This window comes from Pleurodeles waltl, chromosome 9 (genome assembly GCF_031143425.1).
Source record: "Pleurodeles waltl isolate 20211129_DDA chromosome 9, aPleWal1.hap1.20221129, whole genome shotgun sequence".
Classification (NCBI taxonomy): Eukaryota; Metazoa; Chordata; class Amphibia; order Caudata; family Salamandridae; genus Pleurodeles; species Pleurodeles waltl.
The window spans coordinates 630,065,569-630,086,665 of NC_090448.1; the positions used below are offsets into that span (position 1 = coordinate 630,065,569).

A 21,097-nucleotide genomic window follows, 5' to 3' on the forward strand; every position below is an offset into this window, starting at 1 on the left:
TGCCAAGTATGCTATTTCCAGCGCAGACGCCACCAATTAAGCATACAGGGCTGAACAACGCCACCTACTGGCATGCAGAGGTACTGATCATGAAAACTTTTCTGGATCCAGGAAATTCTAAGGTAAGAATTTGCAGCTAGATATAGGGCCTCATTATGAGTGTGACGGTCCAACGAATGCCACACTCGACTCGCATTGACAGTCGGACCACCGTACTTCGGGTGGTACAACTGCCCAATTACAACCCTGACAGACGGACCTGCCAGGGGACCACCGTCTCTGCTGGGAACATGGTTCCCCATGGCATGGCGGCAGTCAGAGTTGTACTCATCTAGGGCAGCGCTGATCTTAGCGCTGCCTGGCTGATTGCAACTCCCCTCACCGCTAGCCTTTCCATGGCAGTTTCACCGACATGGAAAGGCTGGCAGTGAGGGTGTGCTGGGGGCCACAGAGGCTTGGGCAGTGCAGGGCCCCATCTGCCCAGCACCATCCAAACAGTGCTCATTCCGAGGGTGCTGGTCAGCCCCCTCTGTGCTGTGAGAAAGCACTTGGCTCCTTTAAAGGAGCTGAGTGCTATCTTGTAGCACTGTTCCTGCCGGTCTGACCCATGAGAATGTTCTATTGCAATGTTGTCGCCGTTGGAAACATTGTAATGGCAGGGAGGACACCACCATTGTGGGAGTGGCATCCTTCCCGCGAGTTTGACTGTCCTGTGTTGGGAATGCCAAACTCGTAATGAGGCTGATAGTTTCTACCAGAAAAGGCATTACCAAAGGTAAATAACGTGTTCTTTATTAACATTGTTCAGCATCAGGATGGACCATGACTCATGCAAGGCAAAGCCTTGAGTGGGTCATGATGCATGTCCCCTCCCCCACAAATGGTGATAAACAGCATGCTACACTCTGCGCATCTGCATGTATGGTTTATGACATGCTGTTTTCTAACAGGGGCCTATGCTTTGTAGATGAGAGAACTTTACTCCTCCTAGATCCATAGGATATCCTTTTACACGTATTAGATCCCCCTTCATTTGTGAAGTCCATTGTTTCATTGGTCATTAAGACATTTTGATGAAATAGAGTAAATCCATCATCTTCCTGCTCATACTCAGCATATAAAGGTACAATCTGCTATTCCTTCTACACTGGTATTAGACGTTGTTCCCCTGTTGTGGGGATACAGGTTAATCTGGTTGCAAGGCAGTGTTCAGGGATAACTATGGGGTGTCTAAGATAGACTCACCGGCCTGGAAGACCTCTGTATTCGGCTAACCATCTCCTTGATGGGTGGATTGCTTTTTGAAGATGGTGATGCTTCTCACACTGTTATAACTCTGTATTACTATCCCTATTCCACCACCACATGTGTTTTTTAAAATCCTAAGGTCCCCCATAATTAAATTTGCATGGGCAAGCGAACAGCCCAGGGTGAGGCATGGTACGAGACACTTTAAATTTAACTTTTACTTTTATGCTCCTCAAGCACAACATGAAGTGCAGTGGTATTACACACTTCCTTGCCTCCTGCATTTAGTCATGGATAGGTATGTGGAGTTACCTTGCCCACTAACTAAATTACTAAATGCCCCTAGGCAGCCATTGCCCATATTGTCTTGGCACAGATGGGTGTCACTTTTAAGTTAAAGTTGTGGTGGCCCTTTGTGGGAGGTATCTTTACAGGCTGTAAATGTTTAGAGCTTACATAGTGCAAGTGTGTGGAGGGAACACCTGGTTACCATCTCTCCCAGGCCAGCCAAATACCTCCTCCACACCAGCCAGGTTTTTACTTTTCAGTTTTAGCAGCTTTTTGACTTTTATGTTGGTGTTGGGGTGGGAGCTTCAGAAGACATAGGGGCATATTTATAAGCCCCTCGCGCCACCTTGCGCCACATTTGCAGCAGTTATTTTGACACAAATGTGGCATTAAGGTGCCATTTCCCACACGCCATATTTACAAAGTAGTGCAATGATTGTAAATCCTTGTGCCACATTATACATGTGCCAGGCAAAATGTATGCAAGGGGGGTGTCGAACAAATGGTGCAAGGAAATCTAAAAGATTTCCTTGCGCCATTTTTTTTTTTACTCTTTTAACGCCTGCTCGGAGCAGGCCTTAAAAGGGGGCATACCATTATTTATAATGGGCCCCTATGTTCTCTGCAGGAGTAGGGCCAAAATGTTGGTGGTACTCTTACAGAGTACATCAATAGCATAAAAAAACAATTCTATTGCCCCGTACTCTGCACCATTGGACGACATATTTTAAATATGGTGCACACATGGTGGCAGTAGAGTGGGGTTAAGGTGCGCAAGGAAAGGGCCACTGCACTGGGTGCAGCAGCACTTTCCTTAAATCTGCCCATGGTATGTGAGCCACCCCGTTTTCCTATTGCCGGTTGTGATCAGCAGTAGGAAATATCCACTGAAACACTAGGTGTAAGGCATTAACTGTAGGTAGTAGGTGTATCCATCAAGATTTAGGGTATGGTGGGAAGATGTCCCAGATTTGTCAGATAAGTCACAGTTTTTCACAATTTGTTCCTGCCAACTTTTGTAAATTTTATACGTGTCCCAGTTTTCAAAGAGATTTGACAAAACACAGATGGCAGTATGTCATGTGTGCCAGGCAAAGACTAATTAGCAGCCCATATCAGAAATAAATGTAATTCTAAAGATTATACTGTGTGTAAATATTGTTTGCATCTGCCCTTACTAACACATTGGTTTACATTTTCCACAATGTAAATTTGTCAGTTAAAATGTTCTGTAGCCTACCGTAGAAGCAAAATTGTAGTCTTGTGTTTTTTTGTTTCCAAATCTGGTTACCCTATTTTAGAGTTTAACAGTAAATTTACTCTAGTGGCTAGTGCACCTGCTGGAGAGAAGTCTATGCCATCTATGCCATCTATGGTCACAGGCTTGATGCATCATAAAACAGCACGGAGGCTTACTGTGCCAAATTCAGAGAATAGCATGCAAAACTTATGTCAGAGATTTGTATTTTGTCTAAGCTAGCTGAGTGGGTTAGCAATGTTTTTACAGAGATCCTCGTACTACCAGCAGGTCACAACTTAGAATCTTGGCAAAATATCAAAATTAGTGATGTTGAAGCTTCAAATAGCTCTATGTAACCTACAAACCCTACGCTAGAAATCTTACCTGCTTTAGCTAAATTTTTCCTTATAATAAAGTTAAACAAATCAGTTGTTGGGTCGAACTAAACACTAGGGGCCAGATGTAGCAAGCCGTTTGCATGACGCAAACTGCGAAAATCACAGTTTGCGCCATGCAAACGGCCTAACGCGATGCACATTCACAAATTGCGAGTCAGTACCGACTCGCAATTTGTGAATGCGACTCGCAAATAGGAAGGGGTGTTCCCTTCCTATTTGCGACTCGCATCGCAATTCAGAATTGCTTTGTGACCGCGAATGCGGTCGCAAAGCAACTCGCAGTTACCACCAGTGTGACACTGGTGGTAACTCATTCGTGAAAAGGGAAGGGGTCCTCATGGGACCCCTTCCCCTTTGTGAATGTCGACAAAAATATTTTTTCAGAGCAGGCAGTGGTCCACTGCCTACTCTGAAAAAACGAAACCAAATGGTTTCGGAAGTTTTTTCATTTTGCAACTCGTTTTCCTTTAAGGAAAACAGGCTGCAAAATGAAAAAAAAAAAACTGCTTTATTTAAAAAGCAGTCACAGACATGGAGGTCTGCTGACTTCAGCAGGCCACCATCCCTGTGAGGGCAGGGACTCGCTATGGGGTCGCAAAATGCGACCCACCTCATGAATATTGATGAGGTGGGTCTTTGCGACCCCATAGCGAGTCGCAGACGGTGTCTGAGACACCGTTCTGCATCCGAAATTGTGACTCGGAAATTGCGAGTCGGACAGACTCGTAATTTCCGAGTCGCAATCTCGGAGTTGCCTACATGTGGCCCTTACTTCTTAGTGCCATGATGTAATGTCAGGCGTTGAAATGATTATACATTGGATATAGTACCACATGCCATTAAAAGGTTATTGCAATTACACTGAGAAGTTCCTTTATAAGGTCATGGAACTCCAACGTGACTTACAATATCTTTTTAATGTACGCAGAATACATGGACATGATTATACCACTGTCCTTCCCCAAAAACTGTAACTCATTGATGTCTAGCTCCTTCTTGTTCACTGCAGACTAGAAGAAGAAAAGCGGAATCTATGAAGTACAAAATAAAACACACAAAAAACAGTAAGTTATTGTAGCAAAAACATTTTGGAATCAGTTTAATGTAAATCAGGTTAAAATGCTCTAGCTCAGATTGATTGGAAACCTACAGAGGTCACATCTTTCTTGCAATGACCCCTAGCATGAAACACAATAAATATCTCCTTTCCGCTGATCACATTTTCTCTTCTAGAAAAAGATATCAGAAGAAGGAAAAGCCAGTTCCTGTTTTACTTCTTTAAACTGCAGATGTAATTATGTGACCTTCCTTTCAGCCAGGCTGCTGGCTCTGGAAGAAGGCACCGAACTCAGAATTCACCATTTCTTTAATGCTGGTAACTACAGACATCACAACTCGAGTGCTATAAGGAATTTCTAGACCGTCTTTTGTACATGGGTTGTATTATATTCTAAGTGTATTAAACACATAGACAGGTATACAATTTTCACAGAGCCTGCAAAGACCTCAGTACGTTACATATGTGTTGAGTTTAAAGTCTAAAAAGTGCTCAGATCAGTTCATGTCTTGACCACTGATAAAGTAAAATGGTGAATGCATCATAATGCGTACCCTCATGGGCCAGGAGTTAGAGTCCAGTTGTGCTCAGTAGGAGCACCTTGTAGGAAAGTGCCCCTTTATGTTTGGCCACCCACCACGTTTTGCCACAATGCTGATGTGTATGACTGTGTTAGTGCACTGGAAGCCTTCTAATCAGGCCCCAGTGCCTGAGCTCTATCCCTAAATTGATTTGTCGACTTCATAATTCCATGATTGGCAATGACTTTACCCCCTTATAAGCCCCTAGTAAATGGTACACAGGGTACCCAGTGCATATGTGGTAATGGAGTCCCCAGGCCTGCAACACAAGTTTATGCCACCCTAGGTGCCCCACATAAATTGCTGATGGCAGACCTGCCATTGAAGACTACCAGAATGGTGCAAACTGATCGACTTTGACTGTACCCTCACCATGAGTACACAGTCCCATACACTGCCTTAAATATATGCCAGACACCCCTAAGGAAGGCCTCTGCAGCCCAGGAGGCAGGGTGCATCATATTTAAGGTGCAGGCATGTAAGCATGAGCCTGTATATCTCTATTGAGTCCTTTCCATTAAAGTACACTATAAGTGCAGGCGGGTACATAGGATAACATGGGACTTGGGCCTGGGTAGACCCATGTTGCTTGCTCCATTCTGGTATCGCCCAGGTGGCACGCTGGAGGTTGCCCATCTGTTTGCCACTCATCTTCGTGCCTGTCAGCCCATGCTTTTTCCCATGCTTGCTGCTGCCAGGACAGGTTTCTGATGGCCTGCCATGTAGTGTGGACACTCCCAGGGCTCAGGGACGAAGGCTGAAGCAGGAAGGAAGTCACACATCCCGCACCCAGCCGGGCTAGTGAATAGAAACATCAGGGCGGTGAGCTGCAAAGGCTTCACCGCCCGTGATCACCATCTGTGCTGTTCCCCAGCAGAGGAAACAGCCCTCCCGCTGTCCCCAGGCACATTTGTTCCTGTTCAGGTGGGAAATCAGGTAAGTAGGACAGTGTGCATCCCCAGCAGGCTGCCTACACCTCTACGATGAGCAGCTCAGTCTGTGCACTCAATTTTGATTCCTGCAATCTTAGGAGTGGCAGAATAGGTGATTCTGGGAAGCAAAAGGTGACTTCCCCCAATGGATGTGGTCACCTCAGGGGTGGATTAGCTGCAGGAGCTAACTGCCCATTGTCCACCAGTCTCCACACCCTTATCTCCCTAAATCCAGGATTGAAGGGACACTCCTGACACCAGAACCTCAGATCTGATTGACCACATTTGAAGAAGGACCAGGAGGAGCCCTGCATCACAGACAACTGGACTTTGCCCACTGCACCAAAGCAAAAGAGGGATACTCTGCCCGTGAGGCAACAGACTGGGAACTGTGTGAATATCCTTCGTCTTTGGCTGAAACTCAACACTCCTGACCAGAGGGACCCTTTTGGAAGCCAGAATCACCCTAAGTCACCCTTAGACTAGTGGTACTAGTCCCCTGCAAACTACAGTTAAAAACAGTTGCAGGATCCGAATATTCAAGGCCATCAGTCCTGCCATGGCATTGATGAAAGCCAGGTGGTCCAGTGTCTTCTGGGACCCCAAGTTTCAGGCCGCTATGTCACTCCCCCTGAATCCATGAAATTTTCAAAGGATTTCTGCACCTTTTCTGCTGCCAAGGCTTGTTGGTTGCCAGTCCAGTAACTAACCCCCACACTTGACACTGCAAGTGTAGGACATAACATGCTACCTGCATCTGACATCTGTAGCCCAGCCCCAGCTGAGATTGTGCATCCTTTTGTCAGCACTGTTGTGTAAGCGGTAAAATCAGCACCACCTGGAGTCACATTCAGAACCACGAACAGCCAGGACACCTCTGCACCCGGAAACCACGGGCCAGGTAAAACTGAACTGCCTATGGTGATCTTGTCCTAAGGACTGTACAAACCTTAACCCTTGCACGTAACTTGTTCTTTAAGTACTGTTTTGCAACCAGTGGTATTTCTCCTTAGACTTCAATGGAACGTTAAAATGCCATTTTTGCTCTTATTTAATTTTGCTTCTAACATTCATAACTTTGGTTATCCTAATGCAATTCTGTTTATTTTGGTGTCTGAATTTGGATAACAATAAGCTCTATTTTTATGAATTGGTGTTGGATTGTTGGTGCTCTGAAATGCTTAGTACATGTTCCTCTAAGTTGAGCCTGAATGCTGTATGCCACTACCAACACTGAGCTAAGGATTTACTACTGTGAATCCGAGAACCATCTTTGGCGTATTGGTAGAGTATTACATGGTGACAACTAACCTCCACCCCACATTATACTCCATTTTCCTAAACACCTGCAGCTAGGACACAAAATGGACCAAGAAGTTGGTCTGCAGTTTAGTGAGGCATTTGCATTCCTCCTTTAGTCTGCAGAATCTAAAACAGGACACTCAATGAATGAGTGTTGTCACTGTGTCCTGCTCTTGATATTCACACACTGTATCTGGACAGATGTGGGATGATTCACTGGGACTGAGACTTATCCTGGATCCAGCCCAAGAATTTCTGACAAATCCAAAATGCATCCTCATCCCACGTTATTCCAGCACTGCTGCAGAGGATGAAAGTGGAATGTCTATTATGACTAGATGAGCCTTGCTTTTATTCATCACTGTTGTCAGGAGTATTACTACCATATGCACTGATATGTAAAAGCAAAGTCTAGAAACCTTAAAGTAGTGTCCTGCTGACATGTAGCCATCTAGACACTCTAGGAATGTCCAAGAATGTCCAAAGTGTTGAGAAAAGTGAATCAGCCCTGTCAAAGCAAGCATTGTACTCCTTAAAGATGATATTCAGGTCAGCTGTGATTGTGCAATACAGGAACACACTGCAGGATGCAGTAACTTTCCTGATTTGATGGTGCTGATTTGGTTGATTTGTAAAACCATGGATTATCATATGGTGTGGTTGTGCGACTTCACCGATTAATAATGACAGAGTTTTGTACCACGTCAGGTTAGGTTACTCTGTAAAACTTTAGCTTAGTCCCGGGGAGCTGTGGCCCAGAGTAGTCAGGCTTCATCAAAGGAATATGTGTAAAGCACTAAAAGGTACCAAAATAGTAAATAAGGTGAAAGCACGCCTCAATAAAAATCTGACACTAACATATAAAAATAGGGTATATTTTTTAACTTTAAATAGACACATGAGCAACAAAAATCCACTTGAGGGGTCCAGAGATATGATTTTTACAAGAAACAATAAATCACTGCATTTCACTCAATGCAATAAATCATTGTAATCGACCACAATAGCGGTTTAGGGTTAGCTACAGCAAGCAAGTGTAAAATGGCTATGTGGACACTCTTGGACGGGCCATCTCCGACAGGGGACCAGTCACAGAGATCAAATAGGTCCAGGGGGTCAGCTACCTGTCACTTTTAGCAGCCTCCATTCCAGTTCTGAATCCTTAGCTGAGACCGATATTCAAGTCAATAGAAGTGGTCCTGATGCAAGGGATACAGGTTGCTCAAGATGCTGGGATGCTGGACTAGAGTGGTGGATCCTCCTGTGGCCACCCCTCTTGATCCTTGAGTTTGGTGGGGGAGGGCTTCTTTGGTCTCAAAGGCCGATCTCCCAGGGTGTTCAGGCAAAGACCAGCAGAGGTCCAGTTGCCACTGGTCTATTGGTTTCTGGTTACTGCTAACCCAGCAGTTTCCATTAACTGATAATAACTTCCTTACAGGGAAACTAGAGTACAGTCTGACAGCCTTCATGGGTCAAGCAAGCTTGAGGGCACCTTATGAGGGTTAGGTCTAAGTCTCCCAGGTTGCACGTCAGTGTTCAGCATCAATCAGACTTCTTGGCACTAGGGTCTCAAGGGGATAGGCTTCTCAGCATTCATGTCCCTGGGGCTGTAACAAGGAATCAACAAACTGACTCTTGATGTCACTTCTTCTTTCTGGCACACATGAGCAATTTTTTCATTATTAGGCACCACAGGCACAGTCTTTTATTTGCCCCTCTTTAGGTACAGCAGGTGCAGTCCAGTCGTTGCTGCGGCCTCTCTTTGTGGGGACCAGGGAGCAGCAGGGCAGCTTTTCTTTGGTCTTCTTTCCAGGCCAGTAGCGATCTGAGGTCTAAGATCTGAGGTCTGGATGCCACAGGTGCCACTTTTATGCCCACTACAAGAGAAGAGGGCGGGGTGACCAACTAGCCAATAGGCAACAGATATCCTCCTGCTTGATGATGACTTCCTGTGAAGTGTGACATCTAGCTATCCCAGAGTGCAATATTCTCCCCACTGCCAACAAGACCCACCCTTCACTTGATGTGTAAGGCTCACTTGCCCAACGCAAAGGAGGAGTTACCCGGGGGCTTCACTCCCTGTGGAAAACCAGTTTGACACTGGCTTTCCCTCCCTAACAGAGATGTCAACACATCTGCCTAAACAACAGAGCAGCCCTTTCCTAGTCTCACTAACACGTGCGCTTAAAAGGCTGCAAAAATGCAGCACACCTAGAAAGAGCAAAAAACGAGGAGAAATGAAAGCATTTCTTCTTGTTGCGGCATGCTAATGACACCCCTGGAGTAGGGTTAGATTTTGGCGCTGCCTCAGGTTTCCGAAAGCTTGTAAATCTGAAGCAGCATCAAAATGCAATGGGTTTTGCTGTGGCACGCCCACAGCAACACCCATTGCACGCCCCTTCCACACAAAGTGCTGTGTGTGAAGGGGCTTTATTTACAAGGTGTCGTTAAGGCAGAAAAAGAAAATCTGGGTGAAAGAGTAGATCTGCATAGGTGACAGCACAGTGGTGCTGGGAGCACAGAAAATCAGCCATTGCCCAAGAGGTTATCACCCATTAACCAGATTGTGGGCCATTTTCCCCCATCCAGTATTATTTATATTATAAATCAATTAAATTGACTATAGATTGATTTTTAGAGCATGGCTCAGCTGACTGTCCTCCCAGCACAAAATAAGCAACTGAGGCAGCCTTAGTGGCCGCTGTACATTGCAAAATCATACAAAGATTGACAATGAGTCTTCCAGCATGGCATGGAAGAGGCCCTGCTCAGCTGTGCTATTTTTTCCAGAGCTACCCTCTTCCTTGTGGCCCTCCTCAAAGTTGCTTTCAATAGACACTCACTAGCCTTAAGCAACTGAGTGAAAATGTTGTATAAAAACGGACCCCTCTAAGCTCCCGACACAATGTCATATTTCCTTATGTCCAAAGGTCGAAGTGGGTGGGACCTGTGGAGAACGAAGTGTTCATACTTTTTTAATTAACAAAAAAAACCAGTTCATCTACTTTTTGCTGAAAGGCAACCATTCCAGGACTGTAATTCAGACAATTGAGATTTGGCAGCTGAAATGTAAGTGATGGAGTCTACTGTGCTGTGAAGCGGAAAGGGGAGTGGGAAAGCTAAACAAGAAACAAGCTACTTGCCTATGTCTCTGCTTCCTTAAAGAAGTGTATTTGTGTGCAATTGGCTAATCTGCAAATGTAAAGGCTGCTTGGATGCCTGTTTTTGCTTTAATTGATGTAGTCTCTTGAAGCTTTGATGGAATAGTTTTAATCCTTTTAGGGATACTATATGGGTGTGAACTGTGGAATGTCAATTTAAATGGACACTTATGAAAATGTTTGCATTAGATACAGTTTGATTGCATAATATTCAAATCAATATTTTGGAAGCACGTCTTAATCTTAAACCTAAATCTTTTTGAACATTTGGGGAAGTCTAACTTATTCTGTTTGTAATGCAAGTTTCAAATAACAACTTACATATTTATAGTACTTTTTGTCACAGGCTGGGACCTCTAGCACTAAAAATAAACAAATCCCTCTTTCCTCATGCACCAGCCAAGATTTAGTTCTGTGGCTCTCTAGCTACAGACACAGACATCTGCAGTGATCACATTAACCATCAGAGGTTTCATAATGTAACATAGTGCATTTTCCACTGAATAGTTTAACTTGTATTCATTTTTCAATTAAGGTGTGTGTTTTGAAGATAAAACACACAAAAGAAATAGTTGCAGAATATTTTAATCTTTTTGCCTAGCCTTTGACCCCGCCCCATGCTCACTGACCCTGCCCCACTTGCACTCAAGATCAAAGTTTCCATACATTTTGTAATGCAATTGGACTGCTGCTTATCTCCAAATTTAATAGTGCTGGCAGTTTGAAATTAAAGCAATGTAAAAATAGAGTTTGAAAATTAGACCTGGCCTGCAGCCCTCTCTGACACAGTTCTGCAGCTTATATTTTGAGTAGCGAAGACTCCTCATGTTGCCTGGCAGGGTTGAGAGCAACTGCACGCCACATTCATAGATCAGGGGAGTAGCTTCCATTGGTGCAATAGGTGCAGTGGCGCCACGCACCAGAGGCCTGAAGAACCCATTCAGCTCTGATTATTTTGTATCTTTTACAATCCAAAGAGCAGCTGGTGGGCCTATTTTCTTGCTTGCACTAGGGCCCAAAACACATTGGCTATGCTATTCCCATGGACAGACTGGTCAACTCACAAGTCTGCTAAGAGCTTAATAGATATGAACGTTTTTATTGATTCAAACTCTCAGAAAAGGCAAGGGATTCCCTACATAAATGCAAACAAAATGTGTGTAGAGTTATAGGTGGGGACAGGCATTGCTGCAAGATGTGCTACATACATTCTTTAGTGTAGGCACTACACAAGGGGCCTCATTTACAAAAATCTGATGCATCGCCATTGATGTGTCAGATTTCATGCTCTTCCCGTACATCCCCTAATGACGCCATGAATGCGCTGTATTTACAATACAGAGCCCCATGGCCCACGTTTACACAGATGCATCAGAAATTCTGCCACATCTGTTGGCGCTAAACTCATGCATTGCTGAAGTAGCGTTGTTAAATGTTAAACTGATGCAACTCCAAAAATGCAAGGAGCCTCCTTTAGGAAAAAGCCCTGCATCAATTGTACGCCTGCTCTGAGCTGGCTTTAAATTGTGGCACAGTGAAGTCGCAGAATGACAGTGAAATGTTGTGAATTTCACTGTATCAGTTCTGTGTAGCTTTTCCCGTGGCAACGCCTATGCTGCATACCATCAGTGGCGGCCCGTCCTTTAGGGCGGAGGGGCCACACCCCATCCACCCCATGAAGAGTGTCTGTCAGGCTGAACAAATGTCAGCCAGACAGACACTCTTCATGTTCAGGTCAGGCAGCCAGGAGCAGACATGCGCGATTTGCGCAGACTCCTGGTTGAACTTTGCTGGGCTGAGGAGATCGCAGCTCCTATGGGCGTGACCTCCTCTGCCCAGCAAAGGTGCCTCAAGGCCCTCCCCTGGGTGACGAGGAAAGCGTCACCAATTGACACTCTCCCTGGGTGCTTCAGTTTAAGCTCTGAAGCGCCCAGGGCGAGTGTCAATCAGTGACACTTCGTCACAGAGTGGGGTGGGGTCAGCAGTCTCACTGACCCCATCCCACTCTGTGACGAGGCTGGGACTGTGAGGCAATGAGGGAAGGCAGCAGTACCAACCCTCCTGGGACCTGGAGGCTGAAGGTAAGTGTGTGTGTATGTATGTGTGTTATGTTTTACATTGAATGTTTGGTGCGCGCGTGCATGTTTGAGTGTTATGAGTGTTGTTAATGGATGTGCGTGCGTGTGTGTGTGAAAGAATGAATGTGTGTGATCTTGTAAAATGAATGTTTGGTGTGTGCGTGCATGTTTGAATGGAATGAGTGTTGTTAATGGATGTGCGTGCGTGCATGTGTGAAAGAATGAATGTGTGTGATCTTGTAAAATGAATGTTTGGTGCGTGCGTGCATGTTTGAATGGAATGAGTGTTGTTAATGGATGAGCGTGCATGTCTGTGTGTGAAAGAATGAGTCTGTGTGTGTGTTTGTGTGTGTGTGCCCCGCCCGCCCCCCTCCCAAAGCTGCCGGTCGCCACTGCATACATTATACCAGGTGCAGGTATAATGTGATTGCAGGGCTTTACAAACTGACTCATTGGGCCTAATGCATCAGTTTGTATATATGGAGCAGTGTAGTGCACAACTAGCACCACCGCTGAGTCAAAAAAACATTGACTCAGCAGTGGGGCAAAGAGCTTGTAAATGAGGCCCTAGATGTGGACAGTACTGTATATCTACATTAATGTTTTTATTAATAATAACTATACAGTACACATCGCCAACTTACTCCTTCCTTAGCAATTAATATGTGATAATTACTAACAACTCAATGGTATTGGTTTTACAGTCCACCGGGAAGTGAACATTTGACAAACTTCTGGAAGGATTAAAACAGATTATCTGCACATTTAATGCAGGTCTTTACAAGGGTCAACAATCACCTGAGTTGAAATGTAGAAGAAGGAACTATTGAGGGTATGTATATTGCTTTTTGCACAGTAACTGTAAGGTTTAAAATATTATTTTTAATGATGCTATACATAATATTATTTGTTGTGTTGCAATTTGGGTTTCATTCTTTAATACTGTGATTTATATTCTGCAATGTATTTTGTGAAATGCAATATATATGAAGGTTTTAAAATTTTTGGATTTCTGAATTTGTTTTTTGTTTCTAAAATTACTATACAATTTTCTTCTCCAGACTTGTGCATTTATGAGGAATAGGATGGGTAATGTTTTAAAAAAAGAAATGTTGACACTATTTATTTAAATATATTTCTGTAATAGCTTAATTTAGAAATAGTGCAATTATTAATTATATAGTTTACATTAAAACATGTAATAAAGCTGTAGTTCACAAATTTATTATTTCAATTAGAAGTAAATTATTAAATAGAAAAATGCTAAATCATTAATTTAAATTAAACATATCTATTTATTTAATTTAAAAATACATTTTAAAGTGATTCATTTAAATGGTTCCAATTTGCTCAAAATTGTATTATTTGACTAATTTGCAATATCAATGTATTTAAATATTTTCAAATTACTTAATGATATATTATTTGATAAAAAAATATTTTAATAATGAAATTCTTATTGAAGTTTTAGGTTAAATGTAGTAAAATATTATACCATAGTATGAAAAAATTAGTAAACGAATTATTTAATTATTTCAAATAGGTATGAGTAATTTATAACTAAGAGTAAATGTTTTTAATGAAACAACTTCGAGTTTGTTATAATTTAGCTAATCTATTAAATGAATGAATATTTATATCCATATATTTATATATACTGCACGCTTATGGTTTCACATTCTACCTCACTCATCGCATCTTAAAATCTAAACATAAAGACTGAGAAAGTGGGTGGACATTGGCACAGGGATGGGTGCAGGGCCTGGCCAAATGCTATGGCACTATGAGGAATGGAAGTTATATTTTTTGACTAAACAATAAATGTTTTAATTTTGTATTTTGGGGGGTATTTTAACATTAGCTCATGTCTCAGTCTAACACCTATCTAAAGTGTAACTATAGTGCAACTTTAAACTTTGTTGTTTTTTCAGTGAACATACACCAATAACTGTGTTATCTTAGAGCAGATGGCTAGCAATGTGAATATATTGTGACAGAACACCTGCGGCGCATTTCTGCCTCATCAGCCTTGATCACATAACCATTGGTCAAAGTTTCCTAAATTTGAACGAACAAAGTGAAAAAATATAGAAGAGACAAACAGGTGAAAGAAATACAAAAAATAATGGAAAAACAAGCACCATGATGGAATGGTGCATTTCACTACATTATAATAAATGTCCACAAACATACTACTCAAATATACTACTCAAAAGTGTACTGTTTGAAATCACAAGCTACCCTGTTTTTGGTGAGGCGTGTCAGCCTCACTACTCATCTTGCTGAGTTCTGGAATGAGGTGCGGAATAGACCAGATTCATGGCAGCAAAGATCAATTATGTGTGACACAGAGTGATAGTAAATATGCAAAAGCGAACAAGCTTAAGTGGGTGCAACAAAGACAGTCATGTTTACAAGACATACATTAACAGCCCTGGGGTCTAATAAGACCATTTATGTTTTTCCCACCATTGCTTGATTGTTTTGATGTTGATGTTATCTGTAAAAGGGTCAACCTTAGACCATAAACCTATATTTATTATGTTTTATCAGTCCCATGCTGCATTAACAACCTGTGATCTTTGTGAACCTGCCATATCCTTATGATTCACTAATCACATTATTTTTTAGTGTTTCTGCCTTTTAAAACTCTCCATTTTCACCTGCTGCTGTGTCCCCGCCATCTCTCCACTGGGCACAGGCATCTGGGAGGCTGACCCTCCATGACTGTGAAAAAACTAGTGAGTCAATGGTAATGGTAGGGATATACAAAAGTGCTAACACTTTAAAACCAACGAGGAAACATTTTTAACTGCTTCAATCTCAAAACTACTAAACAGATTTACCCTAAACAATAAAATCATACTTTCTAAGTAAAGGTCTACTTTCATGCCAAGTTTGGAGTGCATTTGATGAGCTGTTTGAGTTGTAAGCATGAGGGAAAAGAGTCATACTCACAAGTACATATAGATACTGAAAAAACAATACAAAACATGTTATAGTTAGAAATGATAACAATATCTAAGTTTACCTTTAAAAAATCTAGAAATTCACTGAAACAAGGTCAAAGTAATGTTATAGTTAGGTGAAAATGTCAGTCATGATGTCACATTTTAAATGCAAAAAAATATATATCACCAGTTACACTTTATTGAGCTCACAATGAGTGCCCCCACAATGCCCTGCTTTTGATTTAACATGTCACCTCACTCATGACATTTTGAATTACATAATTGTTGACATTATTTGACAAACTTGTTTGCAGCTTAAACTGGTCAAATGTAACTACAAAAGTGACAGAGTGGCAACTATTTGTAAACATTAAATGGTCATCTTTCAGTTGCTTTTATGTTACTTTTAGGTGTTAAATTGATACTAGTAAGGTAAAACGTTGCTCAGACATTATTAATATGTCTAATCATTTATAGGATGACTGAGGCAATATTTATCATGGCAGCCTTAATTGTAGGTATGCGTTCCAAAGTTGAAGGTGTACAGATCTGGAAGGTAACTCCTTCTAACCTCCCTTATAGGTCAAATGCCCATAATGTCATAAACAAAACTATGATGCAGCACTCGAAATGAATCCAAGTCAATAAAACTCATAGTATCAAGTTCAATCAATAAAGTCATGAATTTTTCGAACACGGCTACATGATGAGAAGACTCTTCAGTTGATGTAAAAAAGTTTCCTTTATTTGCATTCCTCTTCAAAAATGTTCACTGTATGCCAACATGTTTCAACCCATCCTGGGACTTCTTCAGGGCTACAAAACATGATATTTACAAATTGTAATAAAATCCCCTTATAAAAAGACACATAGGAAACATTTATACATATACATATATTGATAGCACTGCAGACAGATGATCTCACGTCGAATACATGGTACCTCCATAATCATGCAGCATTGATTTGACATAGTTTGTTGTATCTCTCTAGTTGCAAAGTATTGTACACGTACAAAGCTGAACAACCTCATTTCATGGTATGCTTGTCCAAGATTATTAAGACACATGTTGCACTAAATTACAAACCAATATTAAAAACCGTCCACACAACTTAATCCCAAAACTGAACACCTATTCAATAATATTTCCTTTAAGGGAGACGAGGCCAATATCCTAGCACTCCAGCACCCTCAGTGCACATTCTGACGCCACTGGGCAGGGGGGCCCTGCACTGCCCATGCCATGGGCAAGGACTGTGCAGGGGCCCAACTGCCATCGTCAAGTCAGGAACCATGTTCTTGGTGGGAGTTGCGGTCTTAAGGTGGGTCTGCTCGCCATTGTTGTAATGTGGCAGTCAGACCACCACAGCCACGGTGGTCTGACTGCCACCGGAGGGATGGATGTCCTAGAACCGACAGCCTCTTAATGAGGGTGATATCATCACTGTTTTGGGTGCGACCATCTTGTCGCCCTAGAGAAAACAAAGATAACTCCTATAACATTTTTATTTAGATACCCTGAACCACGAACAATCACAAGCGCCATCACATTAATAAAACACAGAAATTAATTTCAAATCTAGCACCCTCAAGTACAGATGTGCTTATGTGCACCTTGCTATTTGAATCAAGCTTATTCTGAACTGTATAGGGTACCATAAATCATCACAAGGATCACATCGGAGATGGCATTCTAACTTCCACATGTACCACTTTAAAGGAAAGCACCTAAAACATCAACTTTTTGCATGATTATGGAGGTACCACATATTAGATGTGTGATCATCTGTCTGTAGTGTTTTCTCTATATAAGAATATTTTTTAATGTTTTATATGTGTCTTTTTATAAGGGGATTTCATAAAAACAACTATTAATATGTATTCAAATAACTAAATAACAAATCATGTTCAATTGGAATGTGTTGCATTATGCTGCATATTCTGCCTTTTCATGCTGCTTAAATAAGTTGTCCCAGCCACAATCCTAGTAGCGCTGATTGTATATTTCGCAAAGGTTACAGTCTGGAAAAAGATTCATGTCATACTCTGAATAGTGATAGAGTAAGCTAATTAATAGCCTATGTTGGATAAATTGTTTATGGGTAAGGGAGGAGGACAAGAGAAAATTGTGAATTTGATGATAACTGCCCCCGTTCCCCACCCAGTGGCCTGTACATAGAATGTTACTGAAATTTGAGGGAAATGGACAAGAATTTCAGCCATAGGTAATTTGTCTTGGATCAATAATCAGACTGAATGTGTGAAACCATTGACTGCTGCTAACTAAGCATCAATAATAGAAAAGGTAAATTTGAATTTAAAAGCACCACTTAAGGAGGATGTGCTCTTGATTGAGCTTGTTGCTGCTCATGAAAAGTACATATATAGAAATAAAGGGCAACCTGGTAATCCTGGAGATATAGGTAATTCATCAGATGTTCAACAAAGTGATCCCTTTGGAGAGAGGAGAAAGCTTTTCCTCCCTAGGCCAATGAGAACTGTACAATCTAATGTGGGTACAGTACATAAATACAATTCGTTTATCATGCAATGTATCACAATGGCAGAGCCATTGTCGATAGTTCGTATTATAGGGGCTCCAAAAGACTGCACAGCACAAAGTGAATATAGTGTGCAAGTACTTACTTACAGTATATACGCTTTAGGGCAGGGGTCTTCAAACTGGGGGGCGGGCCCCCTTAGGGGGGCCTGAAGTGATCCCAGCGGGGTGCCAGATTCTGGCCAAAAGAAGCATTGTGGAGTTAACAGTGCTTTGTTTTAAGCAGAAAATAATTTATTTCATTTTTTAAAAGGTAACAGAACTTAACTGCAATGTTTAAATAAGCCTAGACATATTTAAACATTGGCAACTTATTAGAATAATTGTCAAAAATTTTGAGGAGGCCCAATAATTTTCTTTTCCACCTGGAGGGGCGGGGCATAAAAAAGTTTGAAAACAATTGCTCTAGGGGCTGATCTTAAACACAACTTCAATAGAAAGACTCAATATTATGGTTCATTGTGTGAAAATATATATCTTCAATATCAGTCCACTAGTAAAAGTCGACATTTCAACTCCACAGATGAGTAAAACAGGATCATCATCAAAACCAAGATGGTAGCAGCCTACAATAAAACAAATAAACTGTCCAAAAGTTCGATAAAAAAATGGTACACTTTACTGTATGCTAAAAATGGTTTTGCAAGAGGATATATTGAATAAAAGGCAAAACATACCAAATAAGAACAATGGCTGTAGCACATCAACGTCTTTGAAAACGTGTGGGAATCAATCTATAGGAAAACAAAGATGGGAAGGAATAAAAAAATAGCTACTTAAATACATATTAACACCTCCTATTATAATTGGTAAATCCAAGGTGAAAACGCAGCAAGGAGAAAAACTCACTCTCCTTAATGTCAGCACAGTGCAAGGATCAGTGGTGTGGGCCCAAATATTTCTGAAAACTGGAGAAGAGGGGCCAGAGTAAGGAAAAATTACTTAAAGAAAAGGAAAAGAAATGTGGGTGCATGCTGCCAATCAGTGGCTGAATAGCTGTACTTACACAGGTATGTGGCCAAGACAATCTAAAAAGATTTGTGTTCTGACCGCGCATGATCTGGTGTCTAGAAATGGACAACAGCAGAGTGCATGAGGCATGGGAAATAAAACTCAAAACAAGTTCTCAAAATATCAATTTGTTAGAAATGGGGTCTCTAGTTGGCAGTGGTCTGTACCCTGTCCAAGTAGGGACCCTCAATCTGGTGACGCTAAGGAAATCAAACAGCTAAGGTGACATCCCAGCTCACCCCCTGGGAAGCTTGGCTGAGGCAGTTAGGCTTATCTCAGAGGCAATGTGTCATGTATTTGTGCACATGCACTGCAACTCATTGAAAACATCAGAAAAGTACTCCACACCAGTTTGGAACAATAGCCAATATTTATCTGCGTAAAACAAGACCAAAACAACAAAAATCCAACAGCCACAAGTAAAGATACAAATTTTCAAAGATTAAATCTTCGGATAGTGGTTAGAAACACAATAGCTCCAACTGGAACTATCACGGCATCTGACGGAGTCGCTTCCAACAGTCCGACATCACTCACTAGGGAGTGCAGGCTGGTCATGGTGCCGCACGGACCCCTGTACAGCACCTTGGAAATGTGGAGGCAACAAAGACAGTGTCGGGGAGGAGAGATGTCCCTGCAGCCGGTGCGGCATTGGTTCCTTACATTGGTTCTTTACTGCTAGGTGGGGGAGGTGAGGCGTTGGTTCCTTACAGTTGCAGGGAAGGTAATTTGCCATTGGTGGTGAGGCATCAGTTCCTTACGGCAAGGAAGGGTTGATGAATCTAGCAGGCCAAGATGCAAAGTGTCGACTTTGCGGTGCCGCAATCACACCACAGGGCCAAGGAGGTGCGGCGGAGTCAGAGTCGGGTGTCATGGTCGTCAGAGACACAGCACTCAGGACTCATGCTGTGGCGGTACTTCAGAGGTGCTGCAGCGGTGTCGGGCCTGTGTTGCAGGTCGTGGTTATTGTAATCAGCAAGGACCATGGCTCCAGTGCAGGCAGTGGCATGGAGTCAGAGAGCGGCTCCAGTTCCGAAGTCGCTCTGTAGTTGATGTGCTTAGCTTCTTCTTGGTTGCACCAGAGCTCACTTCCAATGGTCTAGGAACTAGATTTGGCACCACTTGGCAAGTCAGGACTCTCAGCAAGAGAGCCCAGGTGCTGGCAGGTGAAGACTTTGATGACCCTGAGACTTCCTAACAGGAGGCAAGCTCAGTTCAAGCCCTTGGAAAACCTTGGAAAGCAGGATGTAGAAAGCCAAGTCCAGTCCTTTCAATCCCAGGAAAGAACCAGTAAGTAGCAGGCCAGCACAACAAAGCAACAGGCAGAGTGACAGTCGTTCATACAGCATTCAGCTCGTCTTCCTGGCTGAATGTCCTCAGTCCAAAAGTGTTCAACTATGTGATGTCAGAGGCCCTGTACTTATACCCATTTCTGTTTTTGAAGTAGGCAAACTTCAAAGAGAAGTCTTTGTAGTCCACATGATCCTGCCTTTCCCTGCCCTTCCCCCAGACACACTCCAGGGGGTTGGAGACTTCTTTGCGAGAGGACAGGCACAGCCCTATTCAAGTGCAAGTGTTAGCTCTTCCCACCGCTCTAGCTCAGGGAGACCAAACAGCCTAGTGATGGGCCATCAACATATACAGGGCACACAGCTCCCTTTGTATAACTGTGTACAGTGAATGCACAAACAGCCCACCTGTCATCTTGACCCAGATGTGTATTCAGTAGATTGGCAGAGGTACAGAATGGTGAAGCAAGTAAATGCCCACTTTCTAAAAAGTGGCATTTTCAAACTTACCATTCAAAAAACAACTTCACCAAAAGATGTATTTTTAAAGTGTGATTTCAGAGACCCCAAACTCCACACCTCTGTCTGCTCCCAATAGAACATTACTCTTAAAAGATATGTTAAGGCAATCCCTATGTTACTCTTTGAGAGAGAAGGGCTTTGCAATAGTGAAAACAAAATTAGCAATATTTTACTATCAGGACATGTAAAACACACCATTGCGTGTGCTTTCTTTTAAATACCCTGTGCCCAGCCCATGGGACTATCTTGGACCTACTTTAGGGATAACTTGCATGTAATAAAAGAGGAGGTTTGGGCCTGGCAAGTGGGTGCACTTGCCAGGTCGAAATTGCAGTTTAAAACCTCACTCGCAGACACTGAAATTGCAGGCCTCAGCCATGGGTGAAGGGCTACTATGGTGAGAGTACCCTGCCAAAGGATAAAAACATCATCTATATAATGGGCCCAATGAGAAAAACACATTTTAAAAGGATTATTGT

The 21,097-nt window shown here is 42.4% G+C and overlaps 1 long non-coding RNA gene across 1 annotated transcript in view; it reads left to right on the forward strand.

Annotated features, from left to right (window-relative positions):
- Nucleotides 1-12,225: 12,225 nt before the first annotated feature.
- Nucleotides 12,226-21,097, forward strand: part of LOC138258687 (uncharacterized) — a 54,114-nt gene continuing 45,242 nt past the window's right edge. The window contains exons 1-2 of the long non-coding RNA XR_011198501.1: nucleotides 12,226-12,288; nucleotides 12,990-13,117. This is a non-coding gene — a long non-coding RNA (uncharacterized lncRNA). The remainder of the gene's footprint in view (nucleotides 12,289-12,989; nucleotides 13,118-21,097) is intronic.